Source organism: Balaenoptera acutorostrata, chromosome X (genome assembly GCF_949987535.1).
Source record: "Balaenoptera acutorostrata chromosome X, mBalAcu1.1, whole genome shotgun sequence".
NCBI classification, from domain to species: domain Eukaryota; kingdom Metazoa; phylum Chordata; class Mammalia; order Artiodactyla; family Balaenopteridae; genus Balaenoptera; species Balaenoptera acutorostrata.
In genome coordinates, this window is record NC_080085.1 from 40444577 (window position 1) to 40458922 (window position 14346).

The window sequence follows — 14346 nt, forward strand, 5'->3', positions numbered from 1 at the left end:
AAAGGAACAAAGAGTGAGTTGGTAGTTACTCCTCCTTCCTTCCCCTAATGGACCCTCCACCCCGTCCTTTCTTTCATGTGTCTGCAGGTAGGCGCTGAATGAGTTACACGAGAATACGGATAAATGAATGAATGAATGAAAAAATGAACGAATGAAGACAGATATGCTTAATATATCCTCCCATGGGCAGGCTCAGTCCAAGGCCAAGAGAATTTTTAAAGAGATTTCTAAGCACTCAGAACCCACGGGCTACGGTGACCTGCCCTTGCCTTCTAAACCAAATTCTTAACCTATATTTGAAAGAGGAGGAAATTCTCAAGGTGAAACCCCTTTCCCATATTCTGAAAATTAACTCCTCATCCAAACAAAGGGCTTTATGCACATAGATGGCTTCTTATAATTCTTTACTTACAAATTCTGCCCCTCTAGATTACACCCAGAATGAGATGGAGATAAAGGAGAAAATATTAGTAATCACAGATTCTTACTCATCTTATTTTCTATGGATGAATGCTATACCGATAGAAGAATCTCCAGAAAGGCTGATGAAAGTGCATCCTTAGGACCCGAAACACATACTTCTCCCTTCCACCCTCATTTTCAAGTGAAAACATTAGAGAAAAAAATAGGGGAAGTTACATGAGTAAATGTGTTAGTGCATGAGATCAACTGAAAACAAGGAATTCCCCTCTTGGACTTCAGTGGCCTAATTAAAACTCATAAAACACAAATGACTAAAACTGTTCCCAGAGATCTGTGTAATAAGAAGCAGAAAAAGTCAATTTTGTATTTCAATATTGAGAGGGCCAGGCCTGGAAGATGTGACACTTCGCAGAATAGAGATGAGAAGACCATTTCTGAGACTTTCAAGTTCAATCAACTTTTATTCTGCTTTTCTGCCAGAAGTACTTACCATCTGTACTGGTGACATCTTATTTGGATGTAGATTCTGGTCCCACAGCTTATCAGCTGAGTGGCCCTAAGCACATTCCTTTACCTCTCTGTGCCTTAGTGTCCTCATCTATGAAATGGGCATAATAATTGCACCAATGGGTTGTCAAGAGGATTAAACAGGTCAATGTGGGTAGAGTACTCACAACTGTGCCTACCCAGAACGTGGGAAGCGTGCCAGAAATGGCAGCCACCATTATCATCACTGTTTTGCTTAATCTGGTGTGAAGAAAAACATATAGCTTAGAATGGATCCACAGGCTTTGAGACTAAACTGAAGTCTGTTCCCGAAAGGATCTGGGAAGGAACTCAAGCGTGTTAAGTACCATTATTCCAGGGACCACAGTATGTGCTTTACATGTGTTATCTCATGCCACAGCCCTGGAAGCTAAATACTGATGTTCCATTCTCTGGGGCTTACGGACATAAATGGGATAACTTACTCAGCTAGCAAGGGGCCAAGTGAGCTTAAAGCACAAGTCTACTTATTTCCAAAGCCTGGGCCTCTTAGGGGGCAAACACATCAATGGATGCTGTGAATAGGTACCGTCTTGGGGTCATATGAACCACTGTCACATACTTGATACTCACTGGAAAATGTCTGGATGTCTGGAGGTTTTTTTCAGGTAATCAGAACTTTGAAAGCACCTTGTAACGTTTTGCTGGGCCTGTACAAAGTCACTCAGTTTCTCTCATTGTTAAGAACTCTAGTCTCACTTTATATATATCACACAACTAATTGAGAGAAATCAATGGGTTTTCATTTGAAAAGTCTTTATCCATCTGCTTTAAGAAAGGTGAGAAAACTAAGCTTTCTTCTAATACCACCACCAGCCATGGGCTTTCAGTAAAACAGGTGCTTAAGGAGAATTAAACTCTTCCAAGGCAGAAAGGGAAGATCATTTAAAATAAAACCTTAGATTGCCTTTCATAATCAATGACTCCATCTTCTACCTTAAAGTAACCAGTTACACTTCGTTTTTAAGCAAGTTATTACTTTGTTAGATTGACCATTTAAAAGAAAGCAACTAGAAACTATTTTGCTATTAAAATATAGCTAAGAAAAACAAAAAGTCTCAATTATATTGACTTAACAAAAGTATTTTATATTCAACTTTTATATGCATCTAATCTGTTTTAAGAATTTAAAGAGGGCTTCCCTGGTGGCGCAGTGGTTGAGAATCTGCCTGCTAATGCAGGGGACACGGGTTCGAGCCCTGGTCTGGGAAGATCCCACATGCCACGGAGTGGCTGGGCCCGTGAGCCACAATTGCTGAGCCTGCGCGTCTGGAGCCTGTGCCCCGCAACGGGAGGGGCCGCGATGGAGAAAGGCCCGCGCACCGCGATGAAGAGCGGTCCCCGCACCGCGATGAAGAGTGGCCCCCGCTTGCCGCAACTGGAGAAAGCCCTCGCACGAACCGAAGACCCAATACAGACAAAAATAAATAAATTAATTAATTTAAAAAAAAAAAAAAAAAAAAAAAAAAGAATTTAAAGAAAATCAACTCTATGAGCATTCTAATGATGTATATACATGACCACATTATTTATAGTTAATAATATCTATGTATTTTTCAACTTTAGATTTTAGATTAACCTAAATACTTTGGAATGTATAAACTAGAATAAATATAGGGTAGAAAGACAATAGGTTACACAGTTGAGAATTTAAGAACTTGAGCCAGGAAATGTCCAAGATTAAATCATTTACATTCTTTAATATGTAGAATGATTGTTTTATATTAATTTTTTTTTAATTTTTCAAAGGAAAAGAATAGCAAGTAGGCGAGTTTAAGATGTTTTCACTGGAATAAATGTTATGTATTGTTCTCCAGTTCCTTATCTAAATTGAAGGTAATTCATAAGATACAAAAGTATTTTACTTCGCATGTTTCCCTTAGTAATTTAAAATTGTCTTGATTTTAAAAATACTCAATGATTATATTCAAATTTGGCTAAGTTTCCTCTCCTGAATGAAGACATGGGTTCTCCAAATTCTGATTGCACAATCGAAAACAGTTTGTTTAAGAAAAAGAAATTCTCGTGGTTGTGAATATAAAAATAACTAACAGTAAGAAAACTCCAATGGGCAGAAAAAATCTCATTATTTATGATAGTCTGAGATTGATAGGAGGGAATGAGTTTGAATAAGGAGATCAAAGAGAAATAAATCTAGGACCCTTACATTTGTTCAAAGATAACATTACTGCTAGTATTTGACTGAAACGCCAAACAAATAAATAAGTAAAACATATAGTATGTCAGACAGAGATAAGTGCTAAGAAGAAAAATTAAGCAAGATAGTGGGATAGGGAAGTTGGGAAGTAGAATGGGGAGGTTGCTATCAGCTTGGAATGAATTTTTATCCTTAGAAATATAGAGGTACTGGAGAGACATCTTATACACTTCTTTGAGAAGTATTGTTAAAAGTATCCTTTTGTGGATTCAGGGTCATGCAGCACAAGGTCCACAGGGACCCTTGCTGTGTCCAGTGTGGCTCCCACGCCAAGGAGTTCACTCCCTCTGCAGTGACCCGTGTCCTTCTCAGAGCCCAGACCTCCTCCTGGGTTAAGGGCCCAGGAAATGTCTCCAGAAAGAGACTCTTCCCACTATTCCAGATCATTTCCTTGGGGCGGAGGAAAGAGTTATTTTGTGCATCTTCATTTTTCAAGATAAAGAAGTCAGGCTGACTGCTGATGGAGATCCTGTTGGGAAGCCTATAAAGAGATAAAGAGCCTCTCAGAGCCCTGGGACACCCACCCTCCCACCGAGGAAAACCTGTTCTAAGCATTCTTCGGCAGGCCCCTGGTAATGACCATGGTGGTGATGTCTGATGACACCAGGAGCGGGGTGAGTAGGAATAAACAGCTGAAACGCCCCTGTGACTCAGTCAAGAGTTCCAGTGCCACATGTTCAGGCCTCCCTCATACCTGAAGCAGACTCATTAAGAGCAAACCTCAGCCAGACTGCTTGCTTCCCAATCTTGGCTCTATCGCTTCCTGGCTGGGACACTTTGGGTAAGTTGCTTCACCTCGTTTCTCCATGTAAAATGGGGATTAAAAACCATATTGGCCCTCTTCGGTTTTTGTGAAGATTAAGTAAGTTAATATATGTAAAGCATTTTATACCAAAACACATCTACTGAGCATCTGCCATGTGCCAGACACTGTTCTAGATGCCAATGATTCGTTTAGAGCAGTGCCTGGCATATAACGTGAGCTCAACGTATACCAGTAATGAGAGGTCTACAAATCCTTATCTCACTCTCAGATTGATTATTATGATGCTGATTTTATAAAGATAATAGGGTAACTATTCTATCTATATAAAACTCCAGCAGTCCCTGATCAAACACATTAATAATTTCTACAGTAAAACATAAAAACATCCTACTAATTGGGATAAATAAAGACTATAAACACTGGCTTCATGTCAGTTTAGGTCAGGATTTGCTACCAAATTTTTTACATTAAAATCTTTTGGTTTTCAGACCTTTCTGGATTTCAGAAGCGAGCGATGGTGGACCTATATAGTAAATAAGGGGCAAAACCCACTGAAGTCTTTGGACCTATATCGTAACTAAGGGGCAAAACCCACTGAAGTCTTCTTTTCCTTTCTAACTTCTGGACATGCTGATGACCAAATAAACAGTCAAAACCATTTAGGAGTAGGAAATAGGAAGCCTTTCAGGGATGGGAAATCCACAACTGCATAATTAATCTATGCCAAATATAATCTAAACAATTCCTCCTCCCCTCCAAATAGAGTGTGCCATAAGCTTCTCAGTCAACCAATTCATTTCCACAAACAACAGGTCTCAGTCTTTAAGGGTTTTTCAAAGTAACTTTTGAATATAGGATAATATACTTAAGTTTTACCACTATTTGAATAGTACAACCCTATCTCTCCTATGGAAAAAAGACAAGCTATTAAATGATTTTAAAAACTGACTTAAAAACATAGACCTTCAAAGAATACAGGATGCCCTGTAGTCCATCTAGGGGAGATGAATAAACGTTATGCCAAAGTGGTAAACTATCCTGCTACCGAAGGAATTTTCTCCACATTGCATTTAAGGAAATATTTGCAGCTCTTGAAGAGCTATACAATAACTAGTTCAAGATGTTTGCACTGCTGGTCAGCACTGGATAAAGGATTTGCACAAACGCATGGAAACCGACTTCTCTTGCCTCTTCATTACCCCCATATGTTGTTATTTATCTTCCCCAGCTTCTCTGACCCCTTTCCACTTATTTTATACTCAAGTAGTGCTTTGTTCATGACCTATGTTTACCACTCCCATGGCGATCGGTACACAAAGGCAAGTCAGGAAGACATGGAACGAACGGAGATACTTATATTGCTTCATGGTTTTTTTCCCCTTCTCATTATCCTCCTACTCAGTGAGACTGTAGTGGGAGGTCTGAATGACATTTGCAAACCGAGAACTTAAAGCTACATTTCAACACCCAGCCCCTCAGTTGTTATAGGAACAACACTATGAGGCTTATCTAGGTTCTGACAAACAGCCACTTGTTCCGCTAGTGATTAAAGTTCCCGCTTCCAATCAAATATATACACATATACATATCCATACCTCGAAACATTTAGTTGGGCAGAACTGTATACCACACCAAAAATGTAAATACAAGCCCAAAGGGAAAGTGTTTATATTCCCAGATTTGCAAATATCAATAGTACTTAAGAGAAGTTATTCTGAGGTCTGTCCCTTGACCTGAGTTCCTTCCGTTTGTAGCTTTACGTACCCACCAAGACAAAGACATGTGCATACCATTAATGTCTTTTAACAAAGTATACAAAACTTTTAAGACTCTCCATAACCCCAGAGAATTCAGGGCAATGCTCTGTTATTTATTTTACATGTATTTTTTAAAATTAATAAATTGTAACAGAGAGGAGCACAAAGAATTGAAAACATGAAGACCTAAAGAAATGCTTTTGGAATATACTTTTGAGCATTTACTGTTTCAACCTGCTTCTGTCATATTTTTGTCATTCAAAACAATGGCTTCTAAATGGATGAGTAAAACCTAAAAATTACATAGAGGCTTTTTTCCATTAAGCATGGCAGTGTTTAGACAGATTATTAAATCACCATGTTTCTCCCAAGTATTTCCATGAAATACAGAGCTGAAAACAATCGTGAATCACTGAACACAAACTAGCAATCAGATATAAATTACCTGTAAATATCTTAATGGTTTGTCACCACTTTTCTGTCTTCAAGACTTTGAAACCTATAAATCCATGTACTTCAAGAAAAAGAGTAGCATTTTTCCATATCCTTAGCCACACTTTAATTAAGTCAAATAACTTGTAATATTAACAAGTTTGGATCACCAGTCTGATTTACTGGAGGACCTGCCCTTAACGGCCATGCTTACCTTGCTTTTTATCTATTTCTTTGAAAATAAATACTTCTACAGAAGTCTTGAGAGCTATTAGTCTGAGAAAAATGCTCTCAAAAATTCTCAAAGTATATAAGCAGGAAAAAAAGACCAATTAACAGATCCCACTAGATTCATCTTCCTCCCCTCCACCCTCATCTCACTCTAGTGCCAACAAGAGAAACTGTAGAACTGCTATCCTGTTTTTTATTATACATTTTCCCCTTTCGAGTTAAGGATTTCAAGATTTTGAAAGAAACAGAATGAAAACCCAAAGTCAGAAATGCAGATTCAACTCTCAATTTGAAATAATGTACTTTAAAAAGTAAATAAACAATATTGTATCCTCTATAACCCTAAACTTACAATTCTGTCACTAATAGTTTTAACTATATATATTCATATTCATAAAGGGAGATCACCAAAATTACCTACATGTTTGCTAGCAGTTAAAGGACAAAATATCTTTCCATCTGATTCTATAAGTGGACATCACATGATTACTTCTATTGACCAATAAGAAACTGATAAAATCAGGTAGCCACCCTCCATTCTAGTTTTATTTTCTTATTTTATTCAACTTTTCCACCACAATCATTCTTAAGAAGCCAAATCAAGAAATCAGACACTCATGCCTAATATAACATTGTGTTTCCTTACAGTTCGTGAACAAGAACCTATTTTTTATATATATATATATATATATATATATATATATATATATATATATATATATAACACAATTACTCAAAGCATTATTGTATTTTTCTGGAAATTTAAACATAGGGGCAGCTCAGATTTAAGATTAGAAAACTGAATTTAAGGTTCCGGAGAAAGAGAGACACAGGCACACCAGTAAGAACTGCTAATCATGATATCTCGAAACATCTCTCAAAAATGAACCATGTAGAAATAAACCACCCTTCTACTGTACTAATGTAATCAAAGAGAACAGTCTTAAAATTCATGACACAAGTGTAAAAAAAAAATCTGTTACCATCTTGATCTGCCTTTCACAATCAGTAGGAAATTTTTCCAATGCATTTCTTAAACTATCATTTTGTAGAGCTCTAACTAAATTCTTGACATCCTAGTGTAGAAGGACGGAAAGGAGGGCAAGTTGACTAATTCTGAAAACATCCCTTTAAATATCTATCACACATACTGTTCAGACTAAATGGAAATCTATATCCATGGAATGTTAATGCCACAACTCTACCAGAGAACCCATTTTTATTTTCTTCCCCCTCATAGAAAGAAAAAGGTGGCGGGGGGTCAGGGAGCCAAGCTAGCTGTATTACATATATTTGGCTAACTGGTAACGCTCAGCTCATCTTTGTTAATTACCTGGCTTCTTCTCAGCCCTTATGCTGTATTCTTGGGCTGCTCCTTTTTTAGAATTCCTCACTCTGTTTATGTGTTCTTTGGTTCAACACAGTTGTTAGGGGTCTGTGAACAATTTTACAATTCCCACACACACCATATGATATCTATTAGGGAGCAATGCCACTTTTCACTTACCAATTCTGGATAAAGCAGTATTTCCTGGTGACAGAATGCTGCTGCTTCCGTTCGCTAAAACTCCCTCTTCACAGCTTGATAAATCTGATTAGAAAATGTCTTTGTTCCAGATCACACGAGGCGCTTTGCTTTTTTCCTACGAAAGTTTTCTAAAGAGTTATCTGCATTTCATTCCTGTGACAAAACGAATAAGAACAAGGGGGGGTAGGGAGGGAACAGGGAGTAAGTCCACACAAGTTCCTGGCAAAGATTTTTAGCTGCATTTTTCTGAGTTTAATCAGTAAGCTACATTAAAGTGACAGTTACCAGTTCAGGGGGCCAGAGTTTGATCAAGGCAGCCAAAACCAGTTTGGGTATCTTCCACTGATGTGCAGACCCCAAGGAAGTAGTCCCTTGGTCATCTATCACACGTGGCTGAATCACTGGACACCCGTCGCCCCCCCTCCCCCGCCCCTGTTGAACAGCAGCCCAGGCAGGAGAGTGGCTGGTCGCCCGAAGCGGGACCTCTTATAGGGACCCGCCAATTAGCTGTTGACCAATCGCAGGCAGCACCTAGTACCTAAGTCACATGACAGGGCAGTCCCTATGACTGCAGGATTTCTGAATTACTGGGGTTACACAAAGGACACTCATTCAGGAAAAGAAAAAAAAAAAAAAAAAAGCCATAAGCCGAAACAGAAAACGCCCAGGCTGTGACAACTCCGGCTTTAAAACAGGGAACACCCTAGCCTCACACAGACAGACAAAAAGCCACAACCAAGCCAGGATGGAAATCAGCGGAATGCCTGGCACATATTAAAAAATAATCGCAAAGCAGAGGCTGAGCTTACAAACCCGCTTCAGCTATAAATCTACTCCTCCTTCCCCTTCCTCTTCAGTCTCCCCAGCAATTTCACATTCTCAACTTCTTTATTCTAAAAAGCTCCGTTGAGCCTCTGCAAAGCCGCTGGAGGAAAAATGGGTGAGACACACGAGCCCCTGCTCTTCTCAGCCCCTCAAAATACCCCTGAAGGAGATTCAAAGTCTGCTGTGAAAAAGTTCCTTAAACGAAATACACGTCTCGCAAAAAGGTTGCATAAATCAGGCAAAATTAAACATGGTCAGGACAAATTTGCACGGTAACGACCAAATCATCTGTCTCTCCCCCTTTCTTTCTCATGTAATCATTTTGGACTGTTCACATCAAGAACATTCTTGTTAAGTAAATGAGCCCCCCGCTTAGCGAACTAGCTACCAATTTACTTATTTTAACACCCCCAATGTATTTCTCAAATTTTTTTGTATCTTAGGAAAAATTCAACTGTGAACACCCCTACCATTTCTTTGCCCCCCACCCAGAATGGTACTTACATTTTTCCTTTGTTTGGGTCTGTCAGTTTCTCCCCCTCCCCCGACATCTGAAGCCAAAATATGGGCTCAGCTTCAACCTTCAAACCTAAAAGGCCCTATTTTGATCGTGCAAGGCTGCAACAGCTCGTCCTCTGAGGCAAGCCTGGAACATTGTGCTGCTTGCCATTCCCAATTTATGGAAGGAAGCGTATGTCAAACAAACCAGGTGATGACTCAGACTGCCTCCCCCAGCCACGTTTTCCCTAGAATGGGAGGGTAGCGTAAGTGCAGCCCATTTGGATGTGACTCAGTTTTATTAGACTGGTGATTGTAGTTAATCTGACAAGCTCACATTTTTCTTTTATAACTTGTACATTTCAGGATCACAATGCACGTTCTAAATGGTTTCAAAGAATTGGATCATGTAAAAGAGAAAGTTGCAAGATTGTTTTGAAGGTATGGCAAGGCTCTGGTTCTATTCCCAAATATTTAAAACTTCCTAATTATTTGTTGAAAGTTTTACAACTGAGGCAACCGAACGTTTGAGTTCATGTGAACAGCAGTAAACAGGTTTTATAATTTTAGGTCTACTGGAGGCTTTTACCATGGGGACTTGGATGCTTTCCGTCCTGAGGACCCAAGTTTAACTCTCTAAGTCTGCAGCCCACGTGGCAGGTTCTTTAGGAAGTGGTCAGGGGCATGAGAGCCATGTTGCAGCTTTCACTTTTGCATTTACTGCAATTCACATTATAACTTGAGCCACTCACACACAAGCACACATGCAATACAATCACATTCTCTCTCTCTGTCTCTCTCTCTCTCTCTCTCTCTCTCACACACACACACACACAATCTGTACTGTCCTTTAATCCCAACTGGCCTACAAGCTGCAAAATAAAAACTTGAAAATCTTCAAATGTCATCTGAGAAAATTCCGATAAATGAATTGGCATGCCTAAAAGTCTTCCTCTTCAGTAAAACAAAGTTTACTACCAAGATGGGGGTGGCATTACATGGAATAAATTGTTCCCAGGTATTACGCAGACAGGAAGAATGCAGTAATAAGAAGTGCAAGTCCCCACACAAAAAATCTGGAAGGCTCGGTCTGAGCAGTTTAACTACAGTTATCTCCTTTCAGCATACTTCCTTTAACCCTGACAAAGTCAGCAACTGCTTGTACCAAGGCTTGACATTTATTGTCGATTATGCCTTGACAGAGAACTAATTTTGTTATAATATAAAAAATACAGTCTATTTCTATAATATATCAAAATGTTCAAATATCTAATTTTCACATTGGTAGAGGAGGGCAGAAAAAAAGTATACACCCTGAAACAATGAAATCCAGTTAATTCAGGAGCTGACTATTCACATCACAAAAAGATTCCCTTTAGGGTTTTACTGGAAGAAACCCCACACTAAATTTACATATAGACCTGACTTTCAGAAGTTAAATCCACACAGAACAATTTAGAAGTGCATTTCCGAATTACACTTTTGAAACCTTTCTATGTTAACTATGTACACATATTTCTCATTCAGATCTTAAAACTTATTCATACTTCCACAGGGATGTATTAATTTAGCCACTGACTTTTTTTGAGAAAATTTTATTGGCTTAAAGAAAGTTACCTTCCTACAATATATAAAGACCTTAAAATCGATAATTATATGGCTTTCAATGGAAATAAACACAGACTATGAAAACAGCATATTAATAAAATCAAACACCTAAAACTTTGGCATCTAAAAGAATCTATAATGTATTTTTAAAGCCTGGGGCCAGACTTGTTTGGGGTTTGAAGCCTGGCTCTGCCAAAACTAGCTGTGGCACCTGGGTTAAAAATATATGTACGTGCTGAGGACACTGCCCGACGGACAGTATGTACTATGTAAGGATTGGCTGTTCTGTTACCATTATCATCCAGTCTCTACCCTTTAACTGCCCTTTGTACCATCATCTTAGAGTAATACGTACCTTACTTAGTCAGTTCCTAAATAACATTTCTACGTGAGAAAAATACAATTCCATAACTTTTCTTAAAGAATCACTTTTTAACAATTTCACTAACGATGACAAACACCTAGCCAATCCATATTTTCCTTCCCAAAGTTTCAGTGGTTTAAATACTTGTCTGGTTTTACATTTGACATCTGTTGGGGCCTTTCTGTCCAAACTTCTTGGAGTTTCCGAAAGCCAGTGCAGAATCGGGCTGGGGCCAGCTGGGGAGGACATTCAAGAAGAATTTCCATTACAGTCAGCCCAGATGGGTCAAGACATGGAAACTCATCGGCCAGGAAAGAAGGCAAAGAAGGTTTGGTCAAAGACTGGGGGAAATACTACAGCCCTGTTGGAGTGTAGCACCACCCTTGACATCAACAAGGGGCCCCCAAACAGAGGCGTAAGGAAGTGGTTTCAGATCCAGAAAAAAGTACCCGAGATCCACTGTTTATTCTCTCCACAGGGTCATGACATAAAACTTCACCATAGTTACCCTAAGGGAAAACCAAGGAGTGAGGGTGTGTGTGTGGGGGGGGGGATTCGAAAAGAAACCTCAGCAAGCATTCTCTCCCATGTTGTCTTTCATTAAGCAATCTCATTTCTTAAAGGAGAAAACTACATGGATCTCCATCTGAAAACTATATGAAGAAATTCAAGCATCCCACAAACCCTCCAGTAACAAAAGCTAATCATTTCCAGCCAGCATAGAACATATTTGAAGAATGATAAAAAGGACAGCAACTAGACATCGCCGAGGTGCAGGCAAGCTTTATAAATATGGAACTCCTCAAATATGGTGCTCGGCACTGCTCTGGGGGAAAAGAGAAATAATTCTATGTTTTGTTGGAGGGCGAGCAACTGCTCCAACTTGTCTTTATCCAGGCAATGTTTCTGAGACAGATGGTAACAGAATGGGGGGAAAGCCAGCAAAACGGAGAGAAGGTGATTAGGATTACAAATGAGTGTTTGGGGGAAGGCTTGATTCCGTTCCCCTCCATGCGGGAAGTCAGTTCGAAGACGCACAGAGACCCGTTTCAGTTAAAGGCAGGTTTGGAGCTCGGGCATAGAGCTTGCTCTCGGCCAACGCTCCTGTCTCCAGGCAATCTCTAAAATACCAAATGATCCAACTGTGTGGGATTCTCACAGACCAGAGCTACAGGTCAGGATGCAGACAGACAGCCTGGGTTCCGATACTGGCTCTGGGACTATTATCTGTGGGGACTTGGGAAAGTGACTTCACTCCCCCAAGGCCTTGGTTTCACCTGGAGAATGCGAATAACTGAGAAAATATGAGGAAGGAACAGAAATCACTGCGTCCATAATGTTTGCCACCACCATCAGCTACTAAGAGGGAGCTGCCACCCCCAGTACCAGTCTCGCGACTCATCGGGGGTAAGAAGACAACAATCTTAGGCTTCTAAGTCACACTGTTCATTTGAAGGTTGACAAAATGACTTTCTCACCTATGTTTTACAATGATCAAAAATCTTTGGCATAAACAAGGTCCTACTGTAGACCACAGGGAACTACATTCAATAGCCTGTGATAAACCGTAATGGAAAAGAATATGAAAGAGAATGTGTATATGTGTATAACTGAGTCACTTTACTGTACAGCAGAAATGAACACAACATTGTAAATCAACTACGATAAAAGAAAATCTTTGGATAACTACTAGATTCACTTTTTGATTATACCAAAGTAATATACTTTGAGATCAGAAGATTAGTTTCATATGCAGTGTATGTAAGATTCCCAATATTAGAAAATGTTCATAGAAACCTGCCTATGTGGCTATGTGTTTGCTTCTACCGACATGCATACAAGCTATGTCTAGACTTATATAAGACACTCAACGTTTCTTTATGAGAGTTTGCCTCTGTTCCATGCTTTTCCTATTATATAAGTAGCCACTCTGCCCGTCTTTCTGCAATGATTTCAGATCTAAGCAGTACACTTCGCTCAGAAAAGTTTTTATTAGTTGTCTTCTTTCCCCACCCATTTTAAAGAACGAACTGACTCAGTTTTTTGATGGCAACGCCACTGGGTGGGAGTGAATATGGGAGTGGGCAGGGTGGGAGAAAGGGAGGAGGAGGTGAGAGCCAAAAGCTGAATCACAGCCATGTGAGTAATCTTAGGCTTTTTTTTTTTCTTCCTAAGGGTATGAATCAAATTAAGCTTGTTTTGCTGTGGGTGAAGGAAGAGGAATATAATAGTGTGAATCAGAGCAATTATCAAATATGCGGCACTCACTAAAAATTAATTACAATCACTGCCTTCTCTCACATGTCTGCCAGAAGATGCCGGAGAGCTTTTGTTAATCAATATAATCCTTTACAAAAATTCTTAAGAGTTTGAACTTGATTCTCACCCTCTTCCCTTGAAAAATTTCCTTTTACACATGCATTGCAGACACGGGAATTATTTCGGAGCTTCTGTGAGATAATCTTTGGCCCTTAGAGATAAGTGTGAAAACAACGTGGCTAATACGGGGTAGAGACCAGGTTACATACTATCGAGCCATGAGTACTGGAAGCAAAATTCTGAGTTTAGGAAAACAATCACTCAGACGTGAGTTTAACCTCTTAAGAGCATGCTGATGGGAATGCAGCAAGCCACAACAAACCCGTGGGGGAAAAGTGGGCATGCCTTTTACAATAGTCTTTGGTGAGAATAAAGTTGTCACACAAAATTTTTGAACTGCCTCATGCTGAAATAAGTGGATCCTCATTCGTGTAAGAATTTATTAGGAGTGATATTGAGAAGAGGATGGATCAAAACATATGAAATCAGGTTTTTTTATGTTTTTGGAATTTACATAGAGAATAAGAACATAGCTCAGTTATTTATAGTCAGGATACATATCTAACCAGACTTACAGAAAGGCACTTCCTTTTCTGCCATATTTTTTAACCCAATCTATTTAGTAATTTGTAGAATATAAATATTACCATGGGGAAAAATTTGCCTATCTAAAGAGAAAGGCTCCAATGACCAAATATCTTCTACTCCCAGGCAAGCCTATGCATTAGGAAGCCAAGAGGGCATTATTTTGAACTTTATTGACACATTTACATTTTTTACTACACCAACAGCTACAATGCATTGTTCTTTGGGTTATCTACCCATGGTGGT

General features: G+C 39.3%; 1 long non-coding RNA gene across 2 annotated transcripts in view; it reads right to left on the minus strand.

Moving 5' to 3' along the window:
- The window catches only part of LOC130706208 (uncharacterized), a 70633-nt gene extending 61274 nt beyond the window's left edge, over positions 1 to 9359 (minus strand). Inside the window, exons 1-2 of one of the 2 annotated variants that reach the window (XR_009006587.1) lie at positions 9231 to 9359; positions 7881 to 8054 (exon numbers count right to left, since the gene is read on the minus strand). This is a non-coding gene — a long non-coding RNA (uncharacterized LOC130706208). Of the gene's footprint in view, positions 1 to 7880; positions 8055 to 8186; positions 8321 to 9230 lie in introns of those variants that run through there. The other variant, XR_009006588.1, reaches the window with a different exon arrangement.
- Between the last annotated feature and the right edge of the window lie 4987 nt (positions 9360 to 14346).